This window comes from Choloepus didactylus, chromosome 3, assembly GCF_015220235.1.
Source record: "Choloepus didactylus isolate mChoDid1 chromosome 3, mChoDid1.pri, whole genome shotgun sequence".
NCBI lineage: Eukaryota > Metazoa > Chordata > Mammalia > Pilosa > Megalonychidae > Choloepus > Choloepus didactylus.
In genome coordinates, this window is record NC_051309.1 from 112,435,884 (window position 1) to 112,453,927 (window position 18,044).

Consider the following 18,044-nt stretch of genomic DNA (forward strand, 5'->3'; position numbering starts at 1 on the left):
CTTCCAATTTGGGCAGGTCAAGTCAAGAGCAGAACTAAGAGAGCTCTGAGACAAAAGGCAATAATCCAGTGGCTGAGAAAATTCACTAAACACCACAACTTCCCAAGAAAAGGGGGGTGTCCGCTCACAGCCATCATCCTGGTGGACAGGAAACACTCCTGCCCATCGCCAGCCCCATAGCCCAGAGCTGCCCCAGACAACCCAGTGTGACGGAAGTGCTTCAAATAACAGGCACTCACCACAAAACTGGGCGTGGACATTAGCCTTCCCTGCAACCTCAGCTGATTGTCCCAGAGTTGGGAAGGTGGAGCAGTGTGAATTAACAAAGCCCCATTCTACCATCATTTCAGCAGACTGGAAGCCTCCCTACACAGCCCAGCAGCCCAGAACTGCCCTGGGGGGACGGCACTCACCTGTGACATAGCACAGTCATCCCTCAACAGAAGACCCCGGGTGCACAGCCTGGAAGAGGGGCCCACTTGCAAGTCTCAGGAACCATACGCCAATACCAAGGACTTGTGGGTCAGTGGCAGAGACAAACTGTGGCAGGACTGAACTGAAGGATTAGACTATTGCAGCAGCTTTAAAACTCTAGGATCACCAGGGAGATTTGATTGTTAGGGCCACCCCCGCTCCCTGACTGCCCAGAAACACGCCCCATATACAGGGCAGGCAACACCAACTACACACGCAAGCTTGGTACATCAATTGGACCCCACAAGACTCACTCCCCCACTCACCACAAAGGCTAAGCAGGGGAGAACTGGCTTGTGGAGAACAGGTGGCTCGTGGATGCCACCTGCTGGTTAGTTAGAGAAAGTGTACTCCACGAAGCTGTAGATCTGATAAATTAGAGATAAGGACTTCAATTGGTCTACAAATCCTAAAAGAACCCTATCAAGTTCAGCAAATGCCACGAGGCCAAAAACAACAGAAAATTATAAAGCATATGAAAAAACCAGACGATATGGATAACCCAAGCCCAAGCACCCAAATCAAAAGATCAGAAGAGACACAGCACCTAGAGCAGCTACTCAAAGAACTAAAGATGAACAATGAGACCATAGTACGGGATACAAAGGAAATCAAGAAGACCCTAGAAGAGCATAAAGAAGACATTGCAAGACTAAATAAAAAAATGGATGATCTAATGGAAATTAAAGAAACTGTTGACCAAATTAAAAAGATTCTGGACACTCACAGTACAAGACTAGAGGAAGTTGAACAATGAATCAGTGACCTGGAAGATGACAGAATGGAAAATGAAAGCATAAAAGAAAGAATGGGGAAAAAAATTGAAAAAATTGAAATGGACCTCAGGGATATGATAGATAATATGAAACATCCGAATATAAGACTCATTGGTGTCCCAGAAGGGGAAGAAAAGGGTAAAGGTCTAGGAAGAGTATTCAAAGAAATTGTTGGGGAAAACTTCCCAAATCTTCTAAACAAAATAAATACACAAATCATAAATGCTCAGCGAACTCCAAATACAATAAATCCAAATAAACCCACTCCGAGACATATACTGATCACACTGTCAAACACAGAAGAGAAGGAGCAAGTTCTGAAAGCAGCAAGAGAAAAGCAATTCACCACATACAAAGGAAACAGCATAAGAGTAAGTAGTGACTACTCAGCAGCCACCATGGAGGCGAGAAGGCAGTGGCACGATGTATTTAAAATTCTGAGTGAGAAAAATTTGCAGCCAAGAATACTTTATCCAGCAAAGCTCTCCTTCAAATTTGAGGGAGAGCTTAAATTTTTCACAGACAAACAAATGCTGAGAGAATTTGCTAACAAGAGACCTGCCCTACTGGAGATACTAAAGGGAGCCCTACAGACAGAGAAACAAAGAAACGACAGAGAGACTTGGAGAAAGGTTCAGTACTAAAGAGATTCGGTATGGGTACAATAAAGGATATTAATAGACAGAGGGGAAAAATATGACAAACATAAACCAAAGGATAAGATGGCCGATTCAAGAAACGCCTTCATGGTTATAACGTTAAATGTAAATGGATTAAACTCCCCAATTAAAAGATATAGATTCGCAGAATGGATCAAAAAAAATGAACCATCAATATGCTGCATACAAGAGACTCATCTTAGACACAGGGACACAAAGAAACTGAAAGTGAAAGGATGGAAAAAAATATTTCATGCAAGCTACAGCCAAAAGAAAGCAGGTGTAGCAATATTAATCTCAGATAAAATAGACTTCAAATGTAGGGATGTTTTGAGAGACAAAGAAGGCCACTACATACTAATAAAAGGGGCAATTCAGCAAGAAGAAATAACAATCGTAAATGTCTATGCACCCAATCAAGGTGCCACAAAATACATGAGAGAAACACTGGCAAAACTAAAGGAAGCAATTGATGTTTCCACAATAATTGTGGGAGACTTCAACACATCACTCTCTCCTATAGATACATCAACCAGACAGAAGGCCAATAAGGAAATTGAAAACCTAAACAATCTGATAAATGAATTAGATTTAACAGACATATACAGGACATTACATCCCAAATCACCAGGATGCACATACTTTTCTAGTGCTCATGGAACTTTCTCCAGAATAGATCATATGCTGGGACATAAAACAAGCCTCAATAAATTTAAAAAGATTGAAATTATTCAAAGCACATTCTCTGACAACAATGGAATACAATTAGAAGTCAATAACCATCAGAGACTTAGAAAATTCACAAATACCTGGAGGTTAAACAACACACTCCTAAACAATCAGTGGGTTAAAGAAGAAATAGCAAGAGAAATTGCTAAATATATAGAGACGAATGAAAATGAGAACACAACATACCAAAACCTATGGGATGCAGCAAAAGCAGTGCTAAGGGGGAAATTTATAGCACTAAACGCATATATTAAAAAGGAAGAAAGAGCCAAAATCAAAGAACTAATGGATCAACTGAAGAAGCTAGAAAATGAACAGCAAACCAATCCGAAACCAAGTAGAAGAAAAGAAATAACAAGGATTAAAGCAGAAATAAATGACATAGAGAACAAAAAAACAATAGAGAGGATAAATATCACCAAAAGTTGGTTCTTTGAGAAGATCAACAAGACTGACAAGCCCCTAGCTAGACTGACAAAATCAAAAAGAGAGAAGACCCATATAAACAAAATAAACTGCAGATCCTAAAGAAATTAAAAAAATTGTAACAGGATATTATGAACAACTCTATGGCAACAAACTGGATAATGTAGAAGAAATGGACAATTTCCTGGAAACATATGAACAACCTAGACTGACCAGAGAAGAAATAGAAGACCTCAACCAACCCATCACAAGCAAAGAGATCCAATCAGTCATCAAAAAGCTTCCCACAAATAAATGCCCAGGGCCAGATGGCTTCACAGGGGAATTCTACCAAACTTTCCAGAAAGAACTGACACCAATCTTACTCAAACTCTTTCAAAACATTGAAGAAAATGGAACACTACCTAACTTATTTTATGAAGCTAACATCAATCTAATACCAAAACCAGGCAAAGATGCTACAAAAAAGGAAAACTTCCGGCCAATTTCCCTAATGAATATAGATGCAAAAATCCTCAACAAAATACTTGCAAATCGAATCCAAAGACACATAAAAAAATCATACACCATGACCAAGTGGGGTTCATTCCAGGCATGCAAGGATGGTTCAACATAAGAAAATCAATCAATGTATTACAACACATTAACAAGTCAAAAGGGAAAAATCAATTGATCATCTCAATAGATGCTGAAAAAGCATTTGACAAAATCCAACATCCCTTTTTGATAAAAACACTTCAAAAGGTAGGAATTGAAGGAAACTTCCTCAACATGATAAAAAGCATATATGAAATACCCACAGCCAGCATAGTACTCAATGGTGAGAGACTGAAAGCCTTCCCTCTAAGATCAGGAACAAGACAAGGATGCCCGCTGTCACCACTGTTATTCAACATTGTGCTGGAAGTGCTAGCCAGGGCAATCCGGCAAGACAAAGAAATAAAAGGCATCCAAATTGGAAAAGAAGAAGTAAAACTGTCATTGTTTGCAGATGATATGATCTTATATCTAGAAAACCCTGAGAAATCGACGATACAGCTACTAGAGCTAATAAACAAATTTAGCAAGGTAGCGGGATACAAGATTAATGCACATAAGTCAGTAATGTTTCTATATGCTAGAAATGAACAAACTGAAGAGACACTCAAGAAAAAGATACCATTTTCAATAGCAACTAAAAAAATCAAGTACCTAGAATAAACTTAACCAAAGATGTAAAAGACCTATACAAAGAAAACTACATAACTCTAGTAAAAGAAATAGAAGGGGACCTTAAAAGATGGAAAAATATTCCATGTTCATGAATAGGAAGGCTAAATGTCATTAAGATGTCAATTCTACCCAAACTCATCTACAGATTCAATGCAATCCCAATCAAAATTCCAACAACCTACTTTGCAGACTTGGAAAAGCTAGTTATCAAATTTATTTGGAAAGGAAAGATGCCTCGAATTGCTAAAGACACTCTAAAAAAGAAAAACGAAGTGGGAGGACTTACACTCCCTGACTTTGAAGCTTATTATAAAGCCACAGTTGCCAAAACAGCATGGTACTGGCACAAAGATAGACATATAGATCAATGGAATCGAATTGAGAATTCAGAGATAGACCCTCAGATCTATGGCCGACTGATCTTTGATAAGGCCCCCAAAGTCACTGAACTGAGTCATAATGGTCTTTTCAACAAATGGGGCTGGGAGAGTTGGATATCCATATCCAAAAGAATGAAAGAGGACCCCTACCTCACCCCCTACACAAAAATTAACTCAAAATGGAACAAAGATCTCAATATAAAAGAAAGTACCATAAAACTCCTAGAAGATAATGTAGGAAAACATCTTCAAGACCTTGTATTAGGCGGCCACTTCCTAGACTTTACACCCAAAGCACAAGCAACAAAAGAGAAAATAGATCAATGGGAACTCCTCAAGCTTAGAAGTTTCTACACCTCAAAGGAATTTCTCAAAAAGGTAAAGAGGCAGCCAACTCAATGGGAAAAATTTTTGGAAACCATGTATCTGACAAAAGACTGATATCTTGCATATATAAAGAAATCCTACAACTCAATGACAATAGTACAGATAGCCCAATTATAAAATGGGCAAAAGATATGAAAAGACAGTTCTCTGAAGAGGAAATACAAATGGCCAAGAAACACATGAAAAAATGTTCAGCTTCACTAGCTATTAGAGAAATGCAAATTAAGACCACAATGAGATACTACCTAACACCAATTAGAATGGCTGCCATTAAACAAACAGGAAACTACAAATGCTGGAGGGGATGTGGAGAAATTGGAAGTCTTATTCATTGTTGGTGGGACTGTATAATGGTTCAGCCACTCTGGAAGTCAGTCTGGCAGTTCCTTAGAAAACTAGATAGAGAGTTACCGTTCCATCCAGCAATTGTAGTTCTTGGTATATACCCGGAAGGTCGGAAAGCAGTGACACGAACAGATATCTGCACACCAATGTTCATAGCAGCATTCTTCACAATTGCCAAGAGATGGAAACAACCCAAATGTCCTTCAACAGATGAGTGGATAAAGAAAATGTGGTATATACACACGATGGAATACTACGCGGCAGTAAGAAGGAAGGATCTCGTGAAACATATGACAACATGGATGAACCTTGAAGACATAATGCTGAGTGAAATAAGCCAGGCACAAAAAGAGAAATATTATATGCTACCACTAATGTGAACTTTGAAAAATGTAAAACAAATGGTTTATAATGTAGAATGTAGGGAAACTAGCAATAGAGAGCAATTAAGGAAGTGGGAACAATAATCCAAGAAGAGCAGATAAGCTATTTAACGTTCTGGGGATGCCCAGGAATGACTATGGTCTGTTAATTTCTGATGGATATAGTAGGAACAAGTTCACAGAAATGTTGCTATAGTATGTAACTTTCTTGGGGTAAAGTAGGAACATGTTGGAAGTTAAGCAGTTATCTTAGGTTAGTTGTCTTTTTCTTACTCCCTTGTTATGGTCTCTTTGAAATGTTCTTTTATTGTATGTTTGTTTTCTTTTTAACTTTTTTTTCATACAGTTGATTTAAAAAAGAAGGGAAAATTAAAAAAAAAAAAAAGAAAAACAAGGAAAAAAAAAAGATGTAGTGCCCCCTTGAGGAGCCTGTGGAGAATGCAGGGGTATTCGCCTACCCCACCACCATGGTTGCTAACATGAGCACAGACATAGGGGACTGGTGGTTTGATGGGTTGAGCCCTCTACCATAAGTTTTACCCTTGGGAAGACGGTTGCTGCAAAGGAGACACTAGGCCTCCCTATGGTTGTGCCTAAGAGCCTCCTCCCGAATGCCTCTTTGTTGCTCAGATGTGGCCCTCTCTCTCTGGCTAAGCCAACTTGAAAGGTGAAATCACTGCCCTCCCCCCTACGTGGGATCAGACACCCAGGGGAGTGAATCTCCCTGGCAACATGGAATATGACTCCCGGGGAGGAATGAAGACCCGGCATCGTGGGACGGAGAACATCTTCTTGACCAAAAGGGGGATGTGAAAGGAAATGAGATAAGCTTCAGTGGCAGAGAGATTCCAAAGGGAGCCGAGAGGTCACTCTGGTGGGCACTCTTACATACACTTTAGACAACCCTTTTTAGGTTCCAAAGAATTGGGGTAGCTGGTGGTGGACACCTGAAACTATCAAACTACAACCCAGAACCCATGAATCTCGAAAACAATTGTATAAAAATGTAGCTTATGAGGGGTGACAATTGGATTGGGAAAGCCATAAGGACCACACTCCACTTTGTCTAGTTTATGGATGGATGAGTAGAAAAATAGGGGAAGGAAACAAACAGACAAAGGTACCCAGTGTTCTTTTTTACTTCAATTGCTCTTTTTAACTCTAATTATTATTCTTGTTATTTTTGTGTGTGTGCTAATGAAGGTGTCAGGGATTGATTTAGGTGATGAATGTACAACTATGTAATGGTACTGTAAACAATCGAAAGTACGATTCGTTTTGTATGACTGCGTGGTATGTGAATATATCTCAATAAAATGAAGATAAAAAAAAAAAAAAAAGAAGCCTGCAAAGCAGTTAAGCATGTTAATCTCCTGCTGATTTAGGTTTCTGACACCCAAGAAGAGTGAAGTTCAGGTTTTCAGTTATTTCAGAGTCTTCCCACTTGCAGCAAAGCAAAACAATTTTGCTTTTTTTTTTGCTGCCACTTAGCAGAAAAGTTCTGAGCCCTTTAGGAACTAGTTTCCAATCAACTTTTGTTGCTTCCAAAGCGACAATTTAACTAGTATTAACGATTTACTAGCATTAACTAGTATTTTCAGTGCCCACGAGCTGTACTAAATAAATTCCCCCAGAGCTCTGCCCGATTTTTTCTCCAGATAATCTCCTTCAACCCACATTCTCAACCACCCCCAACCTCTGTCCTATAAACCTAACCAAACCGCTCCCTTTTCCCGCCCCACCCAGCCCATGCCAGTGCCAAGCTGAACCTCCCCCCCCCAAACCCCACCTCAGGGCTCTAACATCTGAATGCCAAGAGTACTCTGAAATCTAATCAAGTAAAATTCAAGTTAAAAATACACGGAGCAAGATGAATCACAGATCAAGATGAATCACAGATCACTGCAGATAATCTGCAGTACTGCTCCGAAGGCCGAAACTAGATCTCTGTGTGTCTCCAACCCACAGATTCTGGGATGACCAACTTGTACCCTTCTCAAGATTGAGCACAACACAGTGACCACCACCCACCCACCCTCCCTCAGTTTACCAGTCTGTCTCATCTAAATATTCCCTCTGCTTAACCATTAAGAACTTGAACAGCTTTCCCCAACACACAGGTTAAATCATCACACTAAAAATCCCTTGGACCAATGCATAGGTAGGTAGGTAAGCAGGCAGGCAGACAAGCAGGCAGGAGGTAGGCGAGAGGGCACTGGGGCTCTGACTGCAAGCTTCATCTACAAGGCATCACGTGTTGTAGCATCAACGTTAAAATGTTTGACAGCTTAGAATCTTCTCGATCCTTCATAGCACTGAACTAGTAGTAAGAATATGAAGGGTGGCTCAATTTAGAAGATGCAGCATCTGAAAAAACCTCCACCCCTGAGAAAAGTAGGGGTGTCTGGAGGCTGGGGTCCCCGGATGAGACATTCAATTCAAACCAATACCTCTGCTGAAGACTGGGGAGGGTGCATCTGCTCTTGGGTTGCTTTTTTTTTAAAGATCACCAATCATAAGCTCATCTGAAAACCTTAATGGCGGCCTCCCAAATACAGGGCATCCTGAGCCAGGCCTGGAAACATGACACTGGAGAGCTTCCTCCTCCTAAGCCTCTGGAAACTGAATCTGCAGGCATCGATTTAGGCAGGCTCTCTCCTTCAGGGCTCCCCTCCTGCACTGCTATGACTCAGGACACTGGCCAGGGGCTCTATTTCTCCTGGTGCCATCTGATCGCCATAACGAATGCGGCAATTCTGTCTCCACCAGGAGCTGCAGCTAGTTCCCCGGGGCTTACCAGCTAACCAGAAGCAAATTTTTAAGAGAATGGATACCCTCAAAAGAATTAAAGGGAAGAAGAAGAGAGCGTGAGTTCACAGAAGAGGACAGCTTCAAACCTAGAAGAGAAAGTCCAAAGGAGAGCACTGCCACCTCACAGTCAGACCTGAGTGCCACCTGGCTGTAGCTGGAGGCTTAGCCACCATTACATACCACCCTGGGCCATGCTGTCAGCCCCGCAAGGCTAAGTTCAGTTTCCACAAGACCAGGTCTCATCCCCAGCTGGGGTCACAACCTTCAGTCTGGAAAGAAAAGGGGCTCCTGCTATCCACCAGTTCCAGGTCTGCCCTCCTGGCCCCCCCCTGCAGCCCTGCGCCCCACTGCCTGCCTTCCCACTCATTTCCAGGGCAGCTACTGTCCAGTTCTGCCTGTCCCCTTCCATGAGTGGGTACCCCTTCAGCCTCCTCCGCCTGACTCCCTGCCTTCCTTCCCACACTCCAACCCGGGCACCCCGGGGCCCTCCCAGAGGTCAGGTGTGCCTTTGCGCCCTCTCTAGCAGCCAGCAGGGCCAGTTCGGCCCAGAACCTTGCTGTCCTCTTTCCAGGCTCTCTCCAGGTCCCGTCCCCTCTCCAATCTTCCTTCTCCTTGCCCCTGACCCCCCAAGTTCCCCCTAACTCTGCTCTCTTCCCCCATCTGTCAGCTGAGGCCCTCAACTGGCCACTTCCTCCCACACAACTCGACCCAGCGCTCAGCCCTCCCTAACGCTAACTCCTCTGTAAATGTACTTTTATATACACAGAAATGTTTGTTAAATCAGCCTTCTCTTTTCCAGGTTATTTTGTTTGTCTAAATGTCTAAAAGTGCTTTCTGTAATATTCCAGGGGAAATAAAAGAACCATCTATTTGTAAATGTTCATAGGCTCTTGGTCAAGTAAAAATGCTTACCGATATCAACTGAATTGTTGCTAAAAGACCATTATGTGGAGAAAGACTGGTAATTGTCATTTTTTTGTCTGTGATATGGATAGTCTGACATTTAATGGGGTAATTTATTAATTATATTTACTGCTAGAGTATTGCATTGTGTTGTATCTATGCATTTGAAAGAATACCACTCTGACTGCTCATTAAATATTCTATAATGATCATAATAAAAAAAACCTCCTACATTTGGTATTCATTCATGTGTTGAATGTGCAGGCTCACAATCTCATATGTTATTCCTACATAGAACATACAAAAACTTTCTAGTTTCTGGAATCTGCTTATCAACTCTGATCCAATGCTCATTTTCCAAAAGGAAATCAACCTTACAGTGAGAATTTAGATCAGGCTGCAGCATAGGGCTTAAAACTTTCCTTGACAAATCATTGCTAAATGACCAAGAATGTTTCACTGAATGAGAACTACCTTATCTGAAACTGGTAGGTGTGCTTACCACGAAAGGCCAAGTTACCTAAGGAAAACAACTTCTATTATATTCAGTCAGCTGATAAAGTTAGCTGATTTGGTTCAATCAACATGAAGTAAAACACTAATAATGAGATATGAATAAAAGGAAATTATTCTTAGGTAAGAAGGGACCCAATACCAGACTCTCTCTCCTCTCATCTCTCTCTCCACTAGGAGCAAATGTAGTTAAAGTCTAAAATACTATTTCTAGACCTACTAAAACTAGAATCTCAGAGATTGAACCTAGGAGTGTTTCTAAATCTCCCGAATTTGACAGACACTACTTATTACCTACCCAACAGCCATTTGTTCAGGAATGGCAGTGGGTACATTCCCCAGCCCTTGGAATGAATCATATTGCCCTAAGTCAGTCTCTGTAACTCCAGTCCTCCTTGCCAGTGGTTGGTTTAGGGATCAGAATGATTTTTGCCAAGGAATTTTCAGGTAAGGGTATTGGGGGGCAATGGGTAAGACTTTCCTTCCTAATAAAAAACCAGAAAAGCAAGAGGAGAAACCTCTTTTGTGTGGGGGTGATGGGATGGGACTGGGAGAGGATTGTATCGTATTTCTTGGACTACTAGCAGCCATCATTTACCCATGAAGAAAAAGTCAAGATTAGCACAGAAAAAGCAACCTAGAGACCTAAAATAGTGCTGTTACCGGAAAGAGGTGTGCTGCTATTACAAATACCTTAAAATGCAGAGATAGCTTTGGAACTGGGTAATGGGTAGAAGCTGGAAGAATTGTGAGGCACTTGACAGGGAAAGTCTATATTGTTTGAAGAGTCCGTTGGCAGAAACATGGACACCAAAGCTACTTCCGTTGAGGCTTTAGAAGGAAATAATGATTATGTTATTGGAAATTGGAAGAAAAGTGATCATTGTTATAAAGTGGCAGGGAACTTGGGGAAACATACATCTGATGTCAGGTGGAAGGAAGGGAGAACTTGAAAGAGATGAGCTTGGATATTAGGTTGATGAGATTTCCAAGCTAAGTGTAGAGGGTGCAGCCTGGTTTTTCCTTGCAACTTACAGTGAAATGAAAAGGGGGAGAGAAAAACTGGAGATTGAAGTTGTAAGCCCAAGAAACCAGCAATTGATGCTTTGGAAAATTCTCAGCCTCTCCAGATAGTGTGCTCAGAGATCAGGGCTGGAAGTGGCTCTATCACGGATCTCCCTGAGCTTTTAGGAAGTTAGTTCCTAGAGGACAAAGCTCCGTATTGAGGGTTTAACTGAATAACCCTTTGCTAAAGAGGGTGTGGCTGACATGGATCCAGTCAGCCATTTCAGTGGAATTCAGGATTGGAAATGCAGTTATCCAGAAGAATCCTTAGAAGTCTCTATTGTCTGATGGTTTTGACCACTGGAACTGCATGCATACCTGACAAGGTTTGTGCAAAATGTGTGTGAGCAGAACCTCTCCCAAGCTCGGCTTAAAGGGACAGAGAAGGGATGAATTGAAGGAAGAATGACTTCAAGGGCAGAAACATGGAAGCAAAAGTCTGGACCTAAACTATCTCCTCAGGTCAAGAGAGTGGACCCAGCCATATGTGTGTGGGAAGGTCAGATCCACTCCTGCTGTTGTTGGGTACAATCCATCTGTTCCGCACTTGGAGGATATGGGCCTTGTGCCCTGTTGTTCAGAAAGAGTGTTGCCACTCAGTGCTTGGAGATGGAGGGATGCTCCAGCATTTGTGGAGTGCCCAGCTGCCATCCCTAGGAGGGTGGGGCCTGTGTCCTGGCATTTGTAGATGACCTGGCAGGCATTCGGATGCTCAGAGGGGGTGGGGCTACTACCTTACCCCAGTGTTCAGGCAGAGCATGGCCACAGTGCAAGCACTTGGAAGGGATGGGGCTGCAGCTCTATCAGGCCTGGAGGACCAAACATCAATTTGTGGATGTTTCTCAGATTTAAAATCAAATGCCCTGCTGGGTTTCTCACTTGTTTGGGATCTGCAAGCCCTGCTTTCGTTCCATTTTTTCCTTCTGGAATGAAAGTATTTATTCTATGCCTGTCCCACAATTGTATATTAGAAGATAACTTGCTTTCTAGGTTTCACAGGGCCATCAGACAGAGAAATTTTGTCCCAGGATGGACCACACCCACAACTGATTTTGATGAAACTGTGCTTAGCATTGTTTTAAAATGGCTTAAGGTTTTTGGGGGTTGTAATAGAATGAATGTATTTTGCATGTAGGAAGAACATGTCTTTTTGGGGTCCAAGGGACAAACTATTGGGGATTGAATCATATCTCTCTCAAAAGGCATGTTCAAGTCCCAACCCATGGCCCTGTGGGTGTGACCCTATTTGTATATAGGACCTTTGAAGATGTTATTAGTCAAGGTATGCCAAACTGAATGGGTGTGGGCCTTAATCCAATATGGCTGAAGTCCTTATAAACAGGAAATTGGATGCAGAAGAAGCCACAGGAGCAGCCAGAAGCTGGGAGTCAATGGAACCCAGGACGGAAAGGAGACGATGCCACCATGTGCACTGCCATGTGACAGAAAAGCCAAAACCAAGGATCAACAGCAGCCAACCCCAGGATGCCACAGTCTTAAGAGAGAATGTACTGGTTTTGGATTTCTCTTAGCCTCAAAACCATGAGCCAATACATTCCCATTGTTTAAGCCAACCCATTGCATGGTATTTGTTTTATCAGCTGGGAAACTAAAATAAGCCTGATATCATCGAGCTACTAAACAAACCCTGAAACCACTTACCTCAAGAATCTTGTGTGGGAAAAGTAAACTTGCATTTTTGAAGGCACTTTTGGTTGAAAACCCTGTTTACCTGTAGCCAAAAAGCATCCTAACTAAAACAACAGGTGATTTTGATGCATGGCCAGCTCTGAGAAGCCCCGATGAAAACCAGTGATGAGAAACCTTTGGCTTACACATGTCACCTTGGGTTCTTGATGCAGTCCAAAATCTTTATAGAGGACTAAAGATGAGAACATTGCCTTTATTGATATTTCTCAAAAGTTTCCAGAAAATAACATTTAAGTACTTAATAATGAGTGCCATTTTTCACCACCCTTCTTTTAAGCAACAGAGAAGATGATATAAATATATTTGTATATTTCCCTTCTGCATCCCTGAAATTCAACTGTAATATTTTAATTTTGCATGAAATAAAAAAGTTGGGCTTATAGACAATTGATTGTTTTCTAAATTTCTACTCATGTAACAAACAAAACAACCACAACAGCAAAACACTGCCACCATTTCATAATATTCACTACTTTATAATATTCTACTAGTCATTCACAATCTATCTCAAATGTCACCTTCTCAATGAGTAGTCCCTAGCTCCATTTAGACTATTTCTCTTCCTTTGTTTTTTCTCTGAGGAATCATTCAACAAATACCTATTAAGCTCTTGCTATGCTTTGGCCTTATGCTGGAGATTCTGAAGTGAAAAGTCTGACAAAGTTCCTATCCTCAGAGCTTGCGGTCTAGCAGGGGAATGATAATTTCTTAAGCAACAACATTAAAGTGCTTTAATTTTAGGCGTGTGAGATAGCAACTCCATCCCTTCACAATCAGTGAAGTTTAACAGGCTTTTACTGGGTTTCTGTGTGTGCGGAGCACAGGAGATAGAAAGATGAATAAAACGCCATTGTTTTCCTTAAAAGGGGACAGAGACTGCTATGTGTTTACCAAAACTAGTTTCCTCTGTTGCCTGGGCACACAGATGGTTTACATTTCCCAGCTTCCCTTGCAGGTCAGTGTACCATGGGACTGAGTTCTGGCCAATGGAATGCGGACATAAATAATGTATGCTACCTCCAGTCCTTGTGCATTAGAAACCTCTCATGCAATCCTCTACATACTCTCTCTTTTCCTGTCCACTGCCTAGAAACTAAAGACTTCAAGGTCTTCGGGGATGGCAAAGTCATAATATAAAATAAGTTTGAGTTCCCAAATCACTAAGTAGAAGGCCACCAGCTGAACACGTGATTGGACTTCATATGAGTGAGAAATAAGCTTCTACTGTTTTAAGTTTCTGAGATCTGAGGGATTTTTTTTTTTAAATAGCAGCTAGTGTTATCTTAAGATAATTTAATCGTGATGTGACAAATGCAGAAATAGCATTGTACAAGATGGGAGAAGGTATTGCCCTGTCTGGCTGAAGTCAAGTAATGCTTGAATCAAACCTTGTAAGATAACTTAGTCTCATAAAGAAATTAGATAAAGACCATTCCAGGCACAGAAACTGCATGAGCAAACGATGATGTGTGAAAAGGAAAGTGTGCAATTCTTTATTAACTACAGCATCATGTGCAAGATGTGAAGCAGTAGGAGGAAAATGTACATGAAAACCCGAGTGTAAATCCTTGCCCTGTTGCTTCATAGTTGGGGCATCTTGGGCAGTTACCTAATCAATCCGGGCACTTTCCTCATCTGTAAAACGATGAAAATGCCTACGGCACAGAAAATCCTAAAACAGTGCCAAATACATCATGGGGTTCCAACAAAAATATATTCCTTTTATATGGTCTTCTTTGAGAAGGAAGCCATACATATTCTGCATTAAAGAGCACAGATAAGGGACACCAGTAAATTAAAACCTTTTGGTCTTCCATATAAAACACAGAAAAATAAATGAGTGGATTTTTAAAAAGAAAAACACAGAAGCTTTTATTTTGCTGACAACATATACTTAAAACTTTGTAAGGTTGTTAAAATCTCTGTAGAATTTATCATAATTGTGTTTTGGGGTGCATTACATGACTATAAAATACTAAGAACACCTCTTCATTGTTTTATGGTCACATCCTTTGTATGTGTGTATTTTATACAAGAGCATATATATGTAGGTCCATTTTCCCACATTCTGTGTTCCCAGGCTTTGTGTTAAAAGGAAAATGTAAACCCTTTTTCTCCCAGAGGAAAACTCTGTTCTGTCATTGGGGTTTGTATGCTGATGAATTAGCTGCATATAAACTATCAACAGAACAAATAAATAGGCCATGAACCAGATATTCAACAATCTGTACTACCATAAATATTTATTTTTATTTTTTTAATGTGGTAATTTAAATATAAGAAAATTTGCCATTTTAATCATTTTTAAGTGTACGATTCAGGGGTATAAATTACACGTACAATGTTGTGCTACCATCACGACTATGCATTACCAAAACTTTTCATCACCTAAAACAGAATGTAACTATTTTAGATGAAGGAATGTTTCACATTATACTTGGAGAGCAAGCAATGTCAGAGATATTCTTGTCTATGAATATCAAACCCAGTGCCTTCAGGGGTCAGGCAGGTAAGAAACTTGGCGACTGGTCCAACTGAAGGTATTCAAATCACTGCAGGCCCCTGGATCTAACCTCCTGGTTTCACTTCCTATCCCAAGAAACTAAAGTCTAAAGAGATTAGGTTTAGGTGACTCTTGCAAGTTACAGAGCTAGCATATTAATCAGACTTTGTGCAGAAAACAGAAGCCACTGCAAGAACTTCAAGCAGAAAAGGATTTTATACAGGGAATTTAGTGTTCACGAGATTGCTGAAAGAGCTGGAATTACAGAGTCCAGGCTGGGCCTCCAGTAACGGTTACAAGAACACTGGTAACTCAACTACCATGGAATATACCATTTTTGCCACAACCAGGAGGCCATTACAGGGAATATGGACTACAAGAACTCCTTGTAGGACACCCAAATTAATAAGCCAAGCCCTTGATCTAGACGCTTGCCCTTATGAAACTTCTTCCTGCAATGGTGAAGCTAAGCCTATTTATAATTGTACCTTAGAGTCTCCCCCAGAGGACCTTTTTTGTCGTTCAGATGTGGCCTCTCTCTTCCTAAGCAGAACTTTGCAAATAAACTCACTACCCTCCTCCCTATGTGGGACATGACTCCCAGGGATGAGCCTGGCCCTGGCATCATGGGATCGACAATGCCTTCTTGACCAAAAGGGGAAAAAGAAATGAAACAAAATAAAGTTTCAGTGGCTGAGAGATTTCATATGGAATCAAGAGGTCATTCTCAAGGTTACTCTTTTTTTAATCTTCATTTTATTGAGATATATTCACATACCATGCAGTCATACAAAACAAATCGTACATTCAATTGTTCACAGTACCATTACATAGTTGTACATTCATCACCTAAATCAATCCCTGACACCTTCATTAGCACACACACAAAAATAACAAGAATAATAATTAAAGTGAAAAAGAGCAATTGAAGTAAAAAAGAACACTGGGTACCTTTGTCTGTTTGTTTGTTTGTTTCCTTCCCCTATTTTTCTACTCATCCATCCATAAACTAGACAAAGTGGAGTGTGGTCCTTATGGCTTTCCCAATCCCATTGTCACCCCTCATAAGCTACATTATTATACAATTGTCTTCGAGATTCATGGGTTCTGGGTTGTAGTTTGATAGTTTCAGGTATCCACCATCAGCTACCCCAATTCTTTAGAACCTAAAAAGGGTTGTCTAAATTGTGTGTAAGAGTGCCCACCAGAGTGACCTCTCGGCTCCTTTTGGAATCTCTCTGCCACTGAAGCTTATTTCATTTCTCAAGGTTACTCTTATGCAAGTGTTCTAGTTTGTTAATGCTGTGGAATGCAAAACACCAGAGATGGATTGGCTTTTATAAAAAGGGGGTTTATTTGGCTATACAGTTACAGTCTTAAGGCCATAAAGTGTCCAAGGTAACACATCAATAATCGGGTACCTTCACTGGAGGATGGCAAATAGCGTCCGGAAAACTCTGTTAGCTGGGAAGGCACATGGCTGGCGTCTGCTCCAAAGTTCTGGTTTCAAAATGGCTTCTCCCAGGACATTCCTCTCTAGCAAGCTTGCTCCTCTTCAAATAACATCACTCACAGCTGCACTGCCTTTAGTCTCTTTGAGTCAGCATGTTTTATATGGCTCCACTGATCAAGGCCCACCCCCGAATGGGCGGGGCCACACCTCCATGGGAACATCTCATCAAAATTATCATTACCCACAGCTGGGTGGGGCACATTCCAAGCAAATCTCTGCCCCACAAGACCACAAAGATAATGGCATTTGAGGGACACAATACATTCAAACCGGCACAGCAAGCTTCAGCCAGATATTGCAAATTGCCAAGTATGCCAAGCCCCTACCAACGGTATTCCTGAAACCTAAAGAATACCTTGGGCTAATTAAGAGTCTATATAAAGTTTTACCTATTAAATTTATTTTTTTCAGAAACTTAAAGGCTCCAGATTGTTCCTATGCCAAATAAGTCCTGAAACCCAGAGTTACCAGTCTCTTCAAGAACATCAACCAGTTTCTTTCCTCTACCTCATAATGTCAACACCCCTTTTCAGCATAAGGAAGTTAGAATGGTCATGGCCCAGAAGATCGAGAGAATGATCAAATCAGAGGGAGGAGCTGAAACTGAGAAATTAGGATTTAACAAATGATTATGATTACTGAGTCATTATATGGATGTTTCTTTTCAGTTTCTAGTGTATTAGATTAGCCAGAAGGAAATACCTGAAATTGTTGAACTGTAATCCAGGAGCCCTAACCTTTGATAATGACTGTATAACTATCCTGTGCTTTTATCCTGTGACCGTGTGATTGTAAAAATCTCGTGAGTGACACCCCCTTTATCCAGTGTATGGGTAGATGAATAATAAAATAAAAACATGCACAACAACAACAACAACAAAAAGTTAGGGTAGGGGATAGGGAAAGATTTAATGCTTAAATTGTGCAGTTTCCATTTGAGTTGTTGGAAAAGTTTTGGAAATGGATGGCGGTGATGAGAGTACAACATTGTAAATGTAATTAACAGCACTGAATCATATATTTGAATGTGGTTAAAAAGGGAAATTTTAGGCTGTATATGTTACTAGAACAAAAATTAAAAAAAAAATAAACCATAGGACTGTACAACATAAACAGAATCCTAGTGTGAACCATGGACCATAGTGACTAGCACAGTTGTAATAATATTCTTTTATCAGTTGTAACAAATGTACTAGACTAATGCAAGCTGTTAATATGGGAAGTATATGGGGCTCTGTATTTTTTGCATGATTTT

The 18,044-nt window shown here is 40.8% G+C and overlaps 1 protein-coding gene across 7 annotated transcripts in view; it reads right to left on the reverse strand.

The window, feature by feature from the left end:
* SLC9B2 (solute carrier family 9 member B2) overlaps positions 1-18,044 on the reverse strand; it is an 88,048-nt gene that overhangs the window by 67,248 nt on the left and 2,756 nt on the right. The window lies entirely within an intron of this gene.